Source organism: Dipodomys spectabilis, unplaced genomic scaffold (genome assembly GCF_019054845.1).
Source record: "Dipodomys spectabilis isolate Male_0828 unplaced genomic scaffold, ASM1905484v1 ptg000320l, whole genome shotgun sequence".
Taxonomy (NCBI): Eukaryota; Metazoa; Chordata; class Mammalia; order Rodentia; family Heteromyidae; genus Dipodomys; species Dipodomys spectabilis.
Genome location: NW_024870997.1, coordinates 1,203,380 through 1,221,298, shown reverse-complemented (window position 1 = coordinate 1,221,298; position 17,919 = coordinate 1,203,380). Strand labels below are relative to the sequence as shown.

The window sequence follows — 17,919 nt, the reverse complement described above, 5'->3', positions numbered from 1 at the left end:
AGTGTTCGTTATGGCAGGTTCCTTGTACAGAATAATTGAATTCCTCCTCCTACACATCTGTTGAACAACAAATATATGGAATTACTTTGTTTTGGACATGTCAATCTTGACTTTATTCTTAAATGTGTTCTTATGTAAGAAATACATGGTTCTAAAATTTCACAACAATTCTTTTGAATTTAATTTTTGTGGAATTGTCTAGTTTAAGAAAATCAATTACACTTTATATATAAAATTGTTCTGTGCTCAATTCAGTACCACATACACTAACATTGGAACAATAAAGAGAAGAATATCCCCTGACTGTGGATGACACTCGACTTCGTGAAGCATTCCAGATTTTTAAAAGAACAGATGCTAGATGGAATGTGGACAGAAGGGAACCTTAATGCCTTGTTGTTAGGAGTTTAAACTTGTTCGAAGACTTTGGAAAGTAGTATGGAGGTTTCTCAAAAGACTACATAGAGATAATGGGTGTAGAGGAGCACCTAGAAACAGAAGTTAATGGTCTAGGAAATTTGTTTAACAGGATCCTAGCAGAGAACTTCCCAAACATACAAAAAGATAGGCCTATTCAGATACAAGAAGCTTTTAGAACCCCAAATAGACCAGACCAGAATAGGACATCCCACCGTCACATTATAATCCACACAGGATCAACTCAGACCAAGGAAAAGATCCTTAAAGCTGTCAAGGAGAAAAGGTTAATCACCTATAAAGGGAAACCAATTAGAATCACCTCAGATTTCTCAGCAGAGACAATCAAAGCAAGAAGAGCCTGGAACGATGTATGCCATGCCCTAAAAACAAACAACTATCAACCAAGAATACTGTACCCAGCTAAAATCTCCTTCATAACTGAAGGCCAAATAAAAACCTTCCATAGCAAAGAAAAATTGAAACAATACATCTCCACCAAACCAGCCCTACAAAAGATTCTTAAAGATGTCCTACACATAGAAAACCAACAAGACCGCAACAAAGGCCAAGAAACTGCACCCAAACTGAGAATCCAAGAACCATAGGAAGAACCTAGTTTTCGCAGCCCCCAAGAAGGTGGATAACATGGCAGGAACTCCCAAATACCTCTCAGTCCTATATCTTAATGTTAACGGACTGAACTCTCCAATTAAGCGACATAGACTGTCTAGTTGGATTAAAAAACAAGACCCTTCTATCTGCTGCCTGCAGGAGTCACATCTTGCCCGTAAAAACAAACACATTTTCAATGTTAAAGGCTGGAACAAAATCTACCAAGCAAACGGCCCCCATAAACAGGCGGGAGTTGCAATCTTAATATCAGATAAAATAGACTTCAAATAAAATTCGTGAGAAGAGATAAAGAAGGTCGCTACATACTAATTAAAGGATCTCTCCTTCAGGAGGATATTACAATTCTAAATATCTATTCGCCAAACAATGGAGCACCCAAATTTATCAAAGAAACACTACTTTCCCTCAAATCCCATGTAGATCCAAAGACATTAATTGTTGGGGATTTTAACACACCACTCTCCCCACTAGATAGATCAACTCGGCAAAAACTCAACAGAGAAACCGCAGATCTAAACAGCTGCATAGATCAACTAGACTTAACAGACATCTACCGAACATTTCACCCAGCAGCATCAGAATACACGTTTTTCTCAGCAGCACATGGAACGTTTTCTAAAATAGACCACATTTTAGGCCACAAAGCAAACTTGTCCAAATTCAGAAACATTGAAATTATACCTTGCATTCTCTCTGACCACAAGGGAATAAAATTAGAACTCAACACCAAAAGCCACCAAAGAAAGTCCAGTATCACATGGAGGCTGAACAACACACTGCTGAGTCAAGAGTGGGTCATGGAAGAGATTAGAAAGGAAATTCAAATGTTCATGCTATTCAACAAAAATGAACACACAAATTACCAGCTCCTCTGGGACACAGCAAAGGCAGTACTCAGAGGCAAGTTTATAGCTCTGAGCTCCTACATCAACAAATTGGAGAAATCTGAAACTAGCAATTTAATGACACATCTAAACCTCCTTGAAAAAGAGCAGCAAGATAAACCCCAATCCAGTAGACTGAAAGAAATAATCAAAATTAAATCAGAATTAAATGAATTAGAATCCAAAAAAACTATAGAAAGAATCAACAAAACAAAGAGTTGGTTCTTCGAAAAACTTAACAAAATTGACAGACCCTTAGCAAATCTTATCAGAAAAAGAAGAGAACACACCCAAATTAATAAACTCAGAGATGAAAATGGAAACATCACCAAGGAAACAACCAAGATTCAGAACATTATAAGGGAATACTTCTCAAAAGTTTATGCTAATAAGTTTGAGAACTTGACAGAAATGGACCTTTTCCTAGCAAATATTGACATGCCAAAACTAAACCAAGATGAGTTAAACCAGCTTAACAGGCCCATATCAAGCATTGAAATAGAAACAGCAATAAGAGACCTCCCAGCTAAGAAAAGTCCAGGACCAGATGGTTTTACAGCGGAATTTTACAAGGCCTTCAAAGCAGAGCTCACACCAATACTCCTTCAACTCTTGAATGAAATTGAAAGAGAAAGCTCACTACCGAACACATTCTATGAATCCATCATAACCCTCATCCCAAAACCAGGCAGGGACTCATCAAAGAAAGAGAACTATAGACCCATTTCTTTGATGAATATAGATGCAAAACTTCTCAACAAAATTTTGGCCAATCGACTTCAACAATTCATCCAAAAAATCATACACCACGATCAAACAAGATTCATTTCAGGGATGCAAAGCTGGTTCAATATACGCAAATCAATTAATATTATTCATCACATCAACAGGAGCAAGAATAAGAACCACATGGTTATCTCAATAGATGCAGAAAAAGCATTCGACAAGATCCAACACCCCTTTATGATGAAGGTTTTGGAAAAATTAGGAATCCATGGAACATTCCTCAATACGATAAAGGCTGTATATGACAAACCTACAGCCAGCATTATACTCAATGGTGAAAAACTAAAGCCATTTCCTCTTAACTCAGGAACAAGACAAGGATGCCCACTCTCTCCACTTCTCTTCAATCTAGTATTAGAATGCCTAGCTACAGCAATAAGACAAGATGCAGACATAAAGGGGATCCAAATAGGGAAAGAAGAAATAAAACTCTCCCTCTTTGCAGATGACATGATCTTGTATTCAAAGAATCCCATAGACTCCACTCCCAAATTACTCAAGCTGATTCAAAACTTTGGCAAAGTAGCAGGTTATAAAATTAACCCCCAAAAATCAATGGCTTTTCTGTATGCCAACAATGAGAAAAGTGTGGCTGAAATTAGGAAAGCAACTCCATTTGTAATAGCCCCACAAAAAATAAAATACCTAGGAATTAACTTAACTAAAGAAGTGAAGGACCTCTATGATGAAAACTTTAAAATCTTGAAAAAGGAAATCAACACAGAACTTAAAAAATGGCAAAACCTCCCATGCTCCTGGATTGGAAAGATTAACATCGTGAAAATGGCAATACTTCCCAAGGCTATCTACAAATTCAACGCAATACCTATCAAAATTCCACCCTCATTCTTCAAGGAAATAGAAGAGGCAATCCAAAAATTCATATGGAACAATAAAAGACCCCGAATAGCAAAAACGCTCCTGAATGGAAAGAACACTGCTGGAGGAATATCAATACCAAACTTCAAACTCTACTATAAAGCCATAGTAATCAAAACAGCTTGGTATTGGCATAAGAACAGACCTCAGGACCAATGGAATAGAATTGAAAACCCAGAAATGAACCCACAGACCTATAGCCATCTAATCTTCGATAAGGGAGCTAAAACAATAGAATGGAAGAAAGACAACCTCTTCAGTAAATGGTGCTGGCAAAATTGGTTAACTACATGTAGAAAACTTAAGCTAGATCCTTATATATCACCCTGCACCAGAATCAACTCCAAATGGACCTTGAACTCAAAGCAGACACTCTGAAAACATTACAGGATGGAATAGGAGAAACCCTGGGTCTCCTTGGCTCAGGCCGAAATTTTCTGAATAGAGACCCGGAAACACAAGAAATCAAAGAAAGGTTGGACAAATGGGATTGCATAAAGTTGCAGAGCTTCTGCAGGGCAAATGACATAGCTAGCAAGATCAATAGAAAGCCCACGGATTGGGAGAAGATCTTTACTAGCCATACAACAGACAAGGGTCTCATATCTAAAATATACTTGGAACTCAAAAAATTAAACCCCCCAACAACAAATCCTCAAAGAAACAACTGCCCAATAAATAAGTGGGCGAAAGACTTAAAGAGAAACTTCTCTGAAGAAGAAAGAAGGATGGCCAATAGACACATGAAGAAATGTTCAACATCCCTAGCCATAAAAGAAATGCAAATCAAAACAACATTGAGATATCACCTCACTCCAGTTAGAACGGCAAAAATCAAGAACTCTAACAACAACAGATGCTGGAGGGGATGTGGACAGAAAGGAACCTTACTTCATTGTTGGTGGGAATTTAAACTTGTTCAACCACTTTGGAAAGCAGTATGGAGGTTCCTCAAAAGACTCCACATAGAGCTCCCCTATGACCCAGCAATCCCACTTTTGGGCATTTACCCTAATGTTTACAAACAAGACCACACTAAAGCTACCAGCACAACTATGTTTATTGCAGCATTATTTACCATAGCTAAGATATGGAACCAACCCAGATGCCCCTCAGTAGATGAATGGATCAAGAAAATGTGGTATATATACACAATGGAATTCTATGCCTCCATCAGAAAGAATGACATTGCCCCATTTGTTAGGAAATGGAAAAACTTGGAAAAAATTATATTAAGTGAAGTAAGCCAGGCCCAAAGAAACGTAGGTCCCATAGTTTCCCTTATTTGTAATATCTAGTATATGTATGAGTCAAGCGGAAAAGGTCAGATAATGTGATGTCAGGAAAATGAACCCTTAGATGTGTATTTTAATGTTTTTTTCTTTCATGCATGTGTTTCTAACACATTTATAAGATTATCTCTTTGTTGCTTTGTATGTCCCTGCCCCACAGTATAACCCTTGCTTTCACTATATTTGATGTCAGTATAACTTGTGGAGGAGATGGGGAAAAACCAGTTGTTTAAGGATACATGTGGACCTGTTGCAACAATGAGAAGTACAAGTTGTCATGTCCAAAACGAACTTTACAACGTTGGTGGGGGGGGGGCTGGGGCGGGGAGGAAGGAGAAGGATTGGGATTAGGGGGGGAGGGGGGAGGCTGGGAAGGGATGTGAAGGGTAAACAAAGGAGGAGGCTGCAATGCTTGGTAAGAAATGTACACATTATCCTACCCATGTAACTGTAACTCCTCTGTACAGTATGTTCACAAATAAAATTAAATTAAATTAAAAAAAAAAAAAGACTACATAGAGCGCCCCTAACACCCAGCAATCCCATTTTGGGCATTCACCCAAATGATCACAAACAAGACCATACTAAAACTACCAGCAAAAGTATGTTCATTGCAGCATTATTTACCAAAGCTAAGATACATAACCAAACCCGATGCCCCACAGTAAACGAATGGATCAAGAAAATGTGTGTGTGTGTGTGTGTGTGTGTGTGTGTGTGTGTGTGTGTGTGTGTGTGTGTGTGTGTGTACTGGAATTCTATGCCTCCATCAGAAAGAATGACATCACCCAGTTTGTTAGGAAATGGAAAGACTTGGAAAAAATTATATTAAGTAAATTAAGCCAGGCCCAAAGAAGTGAATTAAGCCAGGCCCAAAGAAACGTAGGTCCCATGGTTTCCTTATTTTCAATAACTAGTATGTGTCTGCTACAAGTAGAAAACATCATATAAGTTGATGTTAGGCAAAATGAACCCCAAGATAAGGATTCAAATGGTTTTTCTTTCTTGCGATTGTTTTTAAGATATTTATAAGATCATTTCTTTGTTGCTTTGTATGTTCCTCCTGCAAGCTAAAACCCCTGTTTTCACTGTATTTGATGTTGGTATTATTTGTGGAGTGGAAGGGAAACACAAATCGTTTAAATAGGGATGCAGGTGGACCCATTGCAACAATGAGATGAACAAGTCGTTGTGTCAAAAAATGATTTTGGCCGGGGGTTGAAGGATGTGGACAGTGGGGGGACTGGGGTGGGGGAGGGGTTAGTGGGAGTGGGGGGTGGAAGATGGGCAGGGATGGGAAGGGGAAACAAAGGAGGAGCAAGTGGACCCATTGCAACAATGAGATGTACAAGTCATTATGTCAAAAAATGAACTTTACAACTTTGGTGGGAGGAGGACCGGATGAGGGAAGTGGGGGAGTATGGGAAGGGATGGGAAGGGGAAACAAAGAGGAGGCAACAATGCTTGATAAGAAATGTACTCGTTATCTTGCCCATGTAATTGTAACTCCTCTGTCAGTATTCTCACAATAAAAATAAAAGAAATGTACTCAATAACTCACCCATGTAATTAAAACCCCTCTGTATGGCATTTTCAGAATTAAAAAAAAAAGAAACATAGGTCCTATGGTATCCCTTATTTGCAATAACTAATGTGTGTCTGGGATAAGCAAAAAAGGTATGGTAAGGCGAAAAAAAGTAGTAGGCAACAATGCTTGATAAAAAATGTACTCATTACCTTTTCCATGTAATTGTAACTTCTCTGTATGGTATTTTCACAATTTAAAAAAAAAGGTCAAAAGCATGTGCATATGACTAGATAAGATTATGTTAAGGTAAATGAACCCCATTATAAGGACACAAGTGGTTTTTTATTTCTTCCTGTGGTTTCTAATATATTTCTAATGTACGATGTGATTTTTTATATGTGCATCCCCCACAGTTAAACCCCTGTTTTCACTGTATCTGATGTTGGTGCACTTCCATCTTGTATGTACACTTCTCTAACTTGGGGATGGAAAGGGAAAAAACAAAAGGCTTAAATAAGCATAGAGTATGACCATTGCAAAAATGTGACACACAAGAGAGTATGTTGAAAAATGAACTTTACAATTTAGGAGGGGAGGAGAGGGAAGTGTACTTGTGGAGGTGGGAGGGAATGGATCGCGGGGGAAAACAAAGGAGAAGGTAACAATGCTTGATAGGAAATGTACTCATTACCTTTTCATGTAACTATAACCACTCTGTACAGTACTTTTACAATAAAAAATATAAAAATGTTCTCAGATGGAAGAGAATATTTCCCCTATTTTACCCATGTAATATCGTTAACAAAGAAATTAATGCAAAATTCTGATATGAAGATATTTTGAATAAATATGTGTGTATGTGTATGTGTGTGTGTGTGCGTGCCTGCGCATTTTCGTTCTCAGAGTTTGAATTCAGTGCACCAAGGTCTCACTAGGCCATTCCTCTCTAGATTGATGAGCTACTATATAAGCTACATCTCCATTCTTGGCTCTTTGCTAGTTCATTAATTTTTTAAAATATTTTTATTATTTTTTTATTGTGAACATACTGTATAGAGGGGTTACAATTACATGGGCAAGATAATGAGTACATTTCTTATCAAGCATTGCAGCCTCCTCCTTTGTTTACCCTTCACATCCCTTCCCAGCCTCCCCCTGCCACCCCTACCCCATCCTAACCCCCCCCCCACCAATGTTGTAAAGTTCGTTTTCGACATAACAACTTGTACTTCTCATTGTTGCAACGTGTCCACCTGTATCCTTAAACGACTTGTTTTTCCCCTTCTCCTCCACGAAGTATACCGACATCAAATATAGTGAAAGCAGGGGTTATACTGTGGGGAAGGGACATACAAAGCAAAAAAGAAATAATTTTATAAATGCATTAAAAATGCATTAAAAAAACATTTAAATACATATCTAAGGGTTCATTTTCCTAACATCACATTATCTGACCTTTTCTGCTTGACTCATACATATACTAGATATTGCAAATAAGGGAAACCATGGGACCTATGTTTCTTTGGGCTTGGCTTACTTCACTTCTTTGGGCCTGGCTTAATTCACTTAATATAATTTTTTCCAAGTATTTCCATTTCCTAATAAACTGGGTGATGTCATTCTTTCTGATGGAGGCATAGAATTCCATTGTAATTTTTTTAAAATAATCTCATGAATAGTTTTTGTCCTGATTGGCTTCCAACGGTTATCCACAGATCTCAGTTTCATGAGCAGATACCAGAGTAGACAGGATTACAGGTGTGACCAACCAGCACAAGTCTTTCAGAATAATTTATAAAGTAGAAGAAAATTGAGTTCATGGAGGCTTGTTTATCATCTCCTGCTTTTAAAGCATTTTGGAGTGATTATATGTGAATTTATTTCGTTTTGGATTCTTAAAAGACAGTAAGTGATGGTATTTAAAAGTTTTAATCTTTTTTTTATTGGTCATGTGGCATGATCTCTGGGCTTGGCCGCTGTCCCTGTGCCTTTCAGCTGAAGGTGAGTGCTCTACCCCTTCAGCCACAGTGCCACTTCTGCTTTCCTAGTGGTTTATTGGAGTTAAGAGTCTCACAGACTTTCCAGCCCGGGCTGGCTTTGAAGCGCAATCCTCAGATCTCAGCTTCCTCTGTAGCCAGGATTATAGGCGTGAGCCACCAGCTACTGGCTAGTTTTAGTACTTTTTAAAATGTATACTGGAACTGTGGAACAGAAGACATTTGTCTCTCTTTAGACCTTAATTTATGAGCTCAGCTCTGAGCATGATAACCCAATGTCACCAACACTGTGTTGAAGACAAAATGTGACAGAAAACAATTACCATCGGCAATAATTGCTATGCTATTATTTCTTGGACAACATGAATATTGAATTGAGAGAGTAAGGGAATGGAGAGGATTTTACCTACTTTTTATTGCTTACTTTTGGAAATTTTGACTCATTTCCTTCCCCATTGTGTGTCTTTGGGCCATGCACTTAGTGCCTTTAATTAAAATATTTCCTAACACTAAAATGGTAATAATATTAGAATTATAGTAAATGTTTTCTTAAGAATTAAGAGAAATAAAACTTGTGAAATACTTAACATAAACTTCTAGGAACTACAATTACAATTACATGGGCAAGATAATGAGTATATTTCTTATCAAACATTGTTGCCTCCTCCTTTGCTTCCTGTTCCCTGAGATTTTTAGAAAACAAAGGAGATAAGGTATGAAAGAACAGCATAGAAGGATATACAACTTATCACACAGAGATTAAGAACTAGCCTAAGAGATTTAGAATGCTAAAGGCAATGAGGAATAAGCCTAGTTGATAACGTTTTTCAATAACCAAAAATGGTTCTCTAGAACAATTTCTGGTACATCTTAGTTACTATCACTTATCCTTCCATCGAGTTATTCCTTCTATTCTATCACAACTGTTAATTAGCCTCTGCGTTTTTGGTACCATGATTAACCAAAAAGATTTCCAAATGTCACTTAGACTATCCTTCTCTCTGTGATTAGCAGTGACCACACAAAATCCTGGAATCTTTGAATTTCCAGAATAATTCTTTACCTGACATCTGAGCACATTCCTGGCATTAGTTGCTTTGACCTAATGACCAAAATTTTTTTTTTAACAGAGTATGCTATAGTAAGTAAAGTACATGAATTAGGGACTATTGTCAGGTGTCAGTATGGAAGGAGCAATTATATATTCAAAGTATGGTTTCTTTATTTTGTGTTTACTAACTAAATGGTTTTTTTTTATTGTGAAAATAGTGTACAGAGGAGTTACAATTACATGGGCAAGATAATGAGTACATTTCTTATCAAGTATTGTTGCCTCCTCCTTTGTTTCCCCTTCCTATCCCTTCCTACCCCCCCATCTCTACTGCCCCCCCCCCGCCAAAATTGTAAAGTTCATTTTTCAACATAACGACTTGTACTTCTCGTTATTGCAATGGATCCACCTGTATCCCTATTTAAACGATTTGTTTTTTTCCTTTCCCCTCCACAATTTATACCAACATTAAATACAGTGAAAGCAGGGGTTATATCGTGGGGGGGGTGGACATACAAAGAAATCATCTTATAAATATATTAGAAACAGTCACATGAATGAAAAAATATTTGAATACTTTTTTTTTATTATTGCTAGTCCAGGGGTTTAAACTCATGGCTAGGGAATTATTTCTGAGGTTTTTTTTTTTTAGGCTAGGACTCTACCACCTGAGGCATAGCACCACTTTCAGTGTTTTTCTGTTTATGTGGTACTGGGAAATTGAACCCAGGGTTTCATGCATGCTAGGCAATCACCGTACCATGAAGCCACATTCCCAGAACCCTAAATGAATTTCTTAAGAAGACATTACATTTTGATTCCGTAACTATGTATCATAATTTTGTCTAGGTGCCAGAAAATGATGTAGAAAACAATACAATATGAGAAGTCTAGTAAGGCTGGATGGAAAATGAATAACTGTCATAGTCTAGCTAGGGTACAGAGAGGCTTATGTCATGGAGCTGTTTCAACAGGCTGAGCAAGACAGCTCCTGATCCACAGCCCACCTCCAGAATGAGAGGGCCACTATGGGGTCTAGCCACATGGGGACAATGGGCCACCTCCTCCAGGACATTCAACCAGTTCATGTGAGAGACAGGGAGAAAGAAAGTGAGAACTACACTTAAGCCCTGTGCTGGTGGCTCAGAACTCTAATCCCAACTACACAGGAGTCTGAGAAATGAGGATCATGGTTCATAGCCAGCCCAGTAAGGAAAGTCTGTGAGACTCTTATCTCCAAAGATCGACCAGAAAATTGAAAGTGGTGCTGTGGGCTCAAGTGGTAGAGCGCTAGTCTTGAGCTGAGGAGCTCCAGAACAGCGCTCAGACCTAGAGTTCAAGCCCCATGACTGACAAGAAGTAGACTTCCCACTACAAAAAGTGGGCTGAATAGCACCCATTTAACTGGGGTGGATGGTAGAGAAGTCAAGCCTAGATTTCTGTGAACTTGAGATCATAAGTAGGTCACCCAGCTTCTCCATGCCTTGTTGTCCCCAGTTGCAAAACTCAACACAGTGAAGGATACCCTTCCTCATGGGAATAGGTTAATGATGAAAGAGAGCCATGTTTTGTTTCATAATCCCACACCCGTTGCCCCATTAATAACAGGGGACACCTGAGCCCTTTCCAGATATCTTCCTGTCTTATGCTCACAGAATTGTTGAGAACATTACCTGAAGGCCACTCCCTCTGTGCCTAGCCATGCTCCAGAGATCCCTCTATATAAATCCCTTGTTTCCTCACAACTATTCTGTGAAGAGACTGAGTTCCGATTGTTGTGGCCCTACCCAGAGCTTTATCTGTGGTCAAGAATCGGCTGCCATGGACTAAGAGTTTGTGATAATCCATCTAAACTGATGACTGAGCATGGCTCTACATGTCTACCATCCCAACTACAGAAGACCAGGCCTGGTGGAGCATACATGTCACAGATAGGAGGACCACCTGAGCTCAGCCCAGCCTGAGCATATATTGGTTTTTTCTCAGAAATGCACAAGACAAAAAGGTGGCTCCTCAGAGCCAGGGAGAGGAAACAAGCAGGGGGTCATGGTGCTCTCAGAGGGGTTTCTGACCCGAGTTGGGAATGGTGTTGGGGCGGCCACTCACCTGTGCTGCTGGGAGACGCTGTTGGCAGCTGATCCAGGTAGAGCAAGCAGGGATGGTGGTGGCATGGCAGACACATGGGCCCAGAGCAGAGGACCAGGGACAGGGAACAGGTCAGGGCCTTAGGCTGGCTGCGATTTGAAATCCAGCACCACAGGAAGGGGGGGGAGGGGGCTGGGACATGTAAATTTCCTACTATTCTCTAAAATTACCTTGAGTCTCTTGCTCACCACTCAGCTACCTCTACCTTCCTTAACTGCTGGTAGTGGTGTACTAAAAGAGGGAATCCAGTTGCTACCAGGCATCATGGAATGTGGGCGTTGCCACCATTCTTGTATTCCATTGGTCAGAAAGAAACATGAAAGAATGGGGGTGTGGCTAGAATCCTGTGATGCAATCAGCATGGGCAGAGTCAAGTTGACAGGGACTCTCCCAGCCAGCCCTTTTCCCATTCAGTTGGGGACAAGAGGGAGACCACTTTAGCTGGATGGCTGCACAGATTGTTATTTATGTCTGTTTGTTGCCAGTCCCGAACCTTGAACTCAGGATCTGGGCACAGTCTCTGAGCTGCTTTTGCTCAAGGCTGGCCCTCTACCACTGGAGCCACAGGGCTTCTGGCTTTGTTGGCACTGAAGTTGGACAGGGGTCTCAAGGACTTTCCTCCTGAGGGTGACTTTGACCATGATCCTCCCATCACAGCCTTGTAAACATCAAGGAGGACTGTTGAGAGCCACTGGTGCCTGCCTAATCATTGGTCTTGCTGATGTTCTTCGACAGACCAGGGAGTTCCCTATCCTCAAGTTTAAGTGGTGGGAGCTGGAGCCCACAGTTTGAATCCTGGTCCTGCCACCTCCAAATGGCAGGAGATCCTAAGATACTCATTCATATCCATATGAATACAAATGGATGGGATGTATGTCATTATTGAATGGGCAGTCCTTGAATGATTCTAGGATAAAATTATACATAATTATATTATAGGACACTAATCGATTTTATTTAATACATTATTAAGATGTAAACAATCACATTCATAAAATGGAGGAATAATGAAATACCTAAAAATTGGGCCTCACATACTATAAAGGTGCCATTTTTCTGCCAGGACTGGGATTTGAACTCATGGTCTGGGTAACACTGTTGTACTGTGTAGGAAGGGGAATCTGGCCTCCTTGAAGTCAAGAAATTCAAGTCTGTTCCTTAGGCCTGAAATCAATCCCCACGTATTCATGTACAATTTACATATATGATTTATATTTATATACATATGTTGACTCCATATTGCATTCACTGTAGTTATTTTATTATTTTTTTGTTTTATTTATGTATTGACCATTTATTTTATTGACTATTATGGCACATAGAACATTGGTTACATTGATTACATAGGATATAGGCCTGGATATGTATTCCACTTCATATCTGACACCCAGGACATTCACAGAAAAGGAAAACATGTCAGCATCAGCTTCTTACTCAACGATTCATTGTTTGGGAGTGCTGGTATCTGAACTCATGGCCTACAGGGCCAAATTCATGAATGGGCGAGTGTGAACACGCCTTCCTGGGGCAAACTGAGTGATAGGCTGTTCCCAGGACCTGAGATCGAGCCCAGGAGTTAACAAAATATGAACAGATTGACATGCAGATGACAGCACACTAATAAATGTATATCTTCATAGAGTGCCAGAGATGTCTATACATTATTCAGTTATATAGACTACATTCCTACCAATTCTTGGGTATTTTTTATGCGTCCATGTAATTAATGTTATTGTTTTCATCCTTACACTATTAATGAAATCAATCAGTGTACTGAAATTATTGCATTCCTGTAAATAATAATATTCTTTTAATGCTTCAAAAATATTAAATAAAATCAATAAGACTCATGAAAACATGCTGTCTAATTTTATAGGAGCATCATTCACGATCAACTCATTCAACTGTAACATTGACAAGAATCCATTGTTATTCCTATGGATGGGAACCAGTTTCTTAGTATCTCCTGCCATTGGTTGGTCAGATCCTATGTTGCCACTTGGGCCTGTGGCTTCCCTAATAGTCTGCCAACCTTCAGCAATGCAAGGGGCAGTACCCTTTGCAACATTGTCATTCAGACCCAGGAGGGTCACCATGCAAAGGAAGAAAACGTAAAAAGGCCACATTTTTTCTGTGCATTGTTTTTCCTGAAAGGCCTGAGTGTCTAGGATCCCATCAGCAGCTGGGGGTCCAGTGGCTGCACCCCAGCCTAGAGTGATCAAAGCTGAGGTAGAATTGCCACAACCTGAATTCAAGCCATGTGCTTGAAAAAATAAAAAAAATCTTACATACATACATACATATATACATACAAAATATTAAAAATATTGTGAGGATCCTTGGCTTGTAATTCTTGCCATTTTTTTCTGCCAGGCCTGTGATTTGAACTCAGGGTCTGGGGAAATCTGCAGTACTGTGAGGGATGGGAAGATCACCATGTTGGAGACAAGAAAGAAAAGCTTGCTCCTAGGGCCTGAATTCAAAAACAATATTCGTAAACATTTTAAATACATGATTTATATTTACATGCACAGGTTTACTCATGTTGTGCTTAGTGTATTCATTTTTTATGTTTTATTTGTTTCTTATGCATTTGAGCATGATTACACATATAACATTTTTTGCATCCTATTACATGAGACATAGACTTGCTTATGTATTCTACATCATTCCTGAGGCCCAGGACTTTCACCGATAAGGAAAACAAGTGGGACAATTGGCTTTTCCACCAGGCTTGTTTTTGCCAGTTCTGTGACTTGAACTCAGGCTCTAACAGGCCCCCTTCATGAAAGGGTAAATGTTAGCACACCAGTCTGATGCAAGTGAAGTTACTGGGCAAATTTGAGGACCTGAGATCAAGCCTAGGAATGGCCAATATATAAACAGATAGATGTTTAGATTGCAGTGTGTGTGTGTGTGTGTGTGTGTGTGTGTGTGTGTGTGTGTGTGTGTGTGTGTGTGTATTAATAAATGTATATGCATCTACAAAGTTATACAGAGACAGACATTTATGTAGATTCCAGTGTATAATCTTATACAAAAAGTGATGTCTATATCTTATTTTTATATATTCTATTATTACCAATTATATGGTGTAAAATTATGCCTCCATTAATTAATCACTGTAGAATACTTAATAAAGAATTAATCAATGACCTATATTTATTGCATAAAATATTATACTGAAATGAGTATCTAATTAGTAATTCAGTTAGTACATTTCAAACATTCTATTAGTATTCCTATAGATAGGAACAAGTTTCTTAAGATCTTCAGCCATATGTAGGTGGCAGGCCTAGGATCGATCTCAGGGCCTAGGTATCTGGGTTGGACTCATGCTTCACTGACAGCCCCCCATCCTTCATCCATGCAAGGTCACGTACAATTTTCAAACCAAGTCATTGAGCCCTAGGAGGGTCACAGTGCCAAGGAAACAAAAGTAAACCTGTTGTGTAAAATTACCTAGTTTTCCTTCTCCATTTTTGTTGGTTTGCTGTATTTTTGCCAGTGCTGGGAATTGAACTCGGGTTCTAGGATCCCTGAATCATCTGTGGGTGTAAAAGCTGCATCCCAACCTAGAGTAATCATGGTTTAAGACACAAGGAAGCATTTGCTTCCTTGAGCAAAAGTAGATCAGGGAAAATGTCTAGACTCACAGTTCCAGCCTCAGGACCTGCCACAAAAAAAGAGCCAGTAACTCCATGTGTCTGTGTATGTATACATGTATTTGAATTTGTGAAGATCCAGAGTTGCTATTCAGAAAGGCACCTAGCTAGGAAATTTGCTTTGAATAGAATGAATTCTTAGCACAGAGTGTGCATTCAAGACAGTGCATGATCCGGGGCTCCCCTCACTGTTCCCAGTTAACCTGAGGGAGTCCCCATACCCCAGGCTGCTGAAGGAAATCTGCCTCACTGTTGGAACAGGCAGACAAAAAGCCTCACTCCTGTGCATCTGGATAAAAAACAATTCATCCAAGCCAATTAGTGAGGATGAGTGTGCTCAGGCTGTTAAGGCTGTTAAGAAAAAAAAGACCTCTTTGTACAACAAGCAATCTCTGTCCCCTGTGCTCTGTTTTGACTGGAAGCTTTCATTTGTGCCACCTGCCATGGCAGACCAAATTCCCTACACTCATCCTGTCTTTGTAAGACTATGTTTCAGTGTTGAAACAAACTGCTACCATTAATCCAACAGTCCTTCTGTTAGGCAATTAGGGAGCTGAACACAATGAAATGATTCATTATTGGCAACGGTGCCTCCGCGTGTGTGTGTGTGAGTGTGTGTGCGCATACACCGTCTTGGTGATTGAACTATGGACCTAACCACTGTACCTGAGTTTCTGCTATATAAGGACAGTACTCTACCACTTGAGCCACACAGCCGCTTCAGGCTTTTTTTCTAGGGATGTGGTACTGAGGATTCAAACCCAGGGTTTCACACACACAAAGCAGTCTACCCCTAAGAAACATTCCCAGCACTCCAGGTTTCTTTCTTTCTTTTCTTGTAAATTGGAGGAGTTGAAGTCTGGACCTGGGTGCTGTCTCTGAGCTCTTCATCTCAGTCTAGCACACTACCACTTGAGCTACAATGCCCCTTCAGACTTTCTGGTGGTTTATTGGAGATAACCATCTCAAGGAATTTCCTGCCAAGGCTGTCTTTGGACCGTGATCTTGGATAGTTTTGAAATGAGATCCTCAGCTTCCTGAGCAGGCAGAATGATAGACCTCAGCTAAAGACATCTAAGCCATGACACTTTGCTGCAAGTGGGTCCTTGGCTCAGCATGGTAGAAAAATAGCCATGAGCCCAAGAAGAAAGTCAGTACCTATGCTCTGCGTTCAAGGTTCATGATGGAGAAACCTAAACCAAAACAATTGTCTGCAGGAGACAAGTCACTAGAGTTTAGTACATACATAAATTTGGCCCTGCCTTGGGGACATATCTGAGCCTCAACTTTCTCATCTGCACATTCATATCACTTGTGTAGCTTTTATAAGGACCAGATTAAAGAATACAACTCGTGAAGGACTTAGCGCATAGCACCCTGTGAAGGACTCAGCACTCAATACCCCATGAACAACCCAGAAGTACTCAACACCCAGCACCCCAGGAAGGACTCATCACATAACTATATCCCACAAACTGTCATTAGAATTAGGGTGTTTTCATCAGTATCACCATTGTTTCAGATACATGCCACAAACTGCACAAGTTCACATCTAATGGTTTAAAGGGGTGTTTTGTGAGGGAGAGTCATCAGCCTCTCATAGGTTGGAGGGACTGTCCTAAGATCTTTTCCTCAAGGCTAGATCTCTACCACTTTTAGGCACAGCTCAGAGTCTACCAGACTTCGTGCCAGGGCTGAGTTTTCAACCCCCAGTGTCTGATCTCACCCCCTGAGCAGCTAGTGGTGAGCCGTCAGTGTCTGGTTCCATGATGCTGGGCTGCAGCTATTGACCTCTGGATAAGTTAGGTTAGATGACAGCCGTCAGTTTCAGACTCCCAGCTTGCTCTGTGATGAGGTATTTGAAATCCTGCCTTTCTATAATTGCAGTCAGAACATTCTAACTTGTTTTTGGATCCAGTCCTGGGGCTTGAGGTAAGGGCCTAGACAGTCCCTAAGCTTTCATGCTCAAAGCCAGTACTCAACTGCTTGACAGCACTACTTCCGGGTTTTCTGTGCATGTAATGGTGTGGAATTGAACCCAGGTCTTCATACATTCGAGGCGAGCATTCTACCACTGAGCTCCAGGAATGACAAGTGTAGAAATAGATATGTAGATTGTAACATATATATATATATATATATATATGTATATATATATATATGTATATATGTATAAAACAAGACAGAGATGTCTGTATATTATTTAATTATATATATTATATTACTACCACTTATCAATAAATTATTCCTTCCTATATTGAAGTATTATGGTTGAATACATAACAAAGTATTAATTGAAAATTATTCAATATAGTATAATTATTGTGTATAATTTTATAATATAACCATACAATAATGTAATTGTTACTTTACAACATTCCATTCATAAGGATGTATATCGGAATGCATTTCTTAGAATCCTACCATTCATAGGTGGGAGTCCTGGGATTCACACCCCAGGCCTAGGTTTCTGGTTTGGGCTATGGCTTCCCAGATAGCCCACCAAAATCCAGCAGTGCAAGGTCAGGTACACTTTCCGAGCCCTGCTTGCAATGCAAAGGAACAAACAATGTAAAACTGCCTCTAATACTTCCCAGTTTTAACCTTTTCCTTTTTCCCCCACTCTTTTCTTCTTTTAT

At 39.7% G+C, this 17,919-nt stretch overlaps 1 non-coding gene across 1 annotated transcript; it reads left to right on the top strand.

Moving 5' to 3' along the window:
* The first annotated feature begins 242 nt into the window (after positions 1–242).
* On the top strand, positions 243–344 carry LOC122128022. Its single transcript, XR_006151342.1, has one exon. It is a non-coding gene; the product is annotated as a U6 spliceosomal RNA (small nuclear RNA).
* Positions 345–17,919: the final 17,575 nt, after the last annotated feature.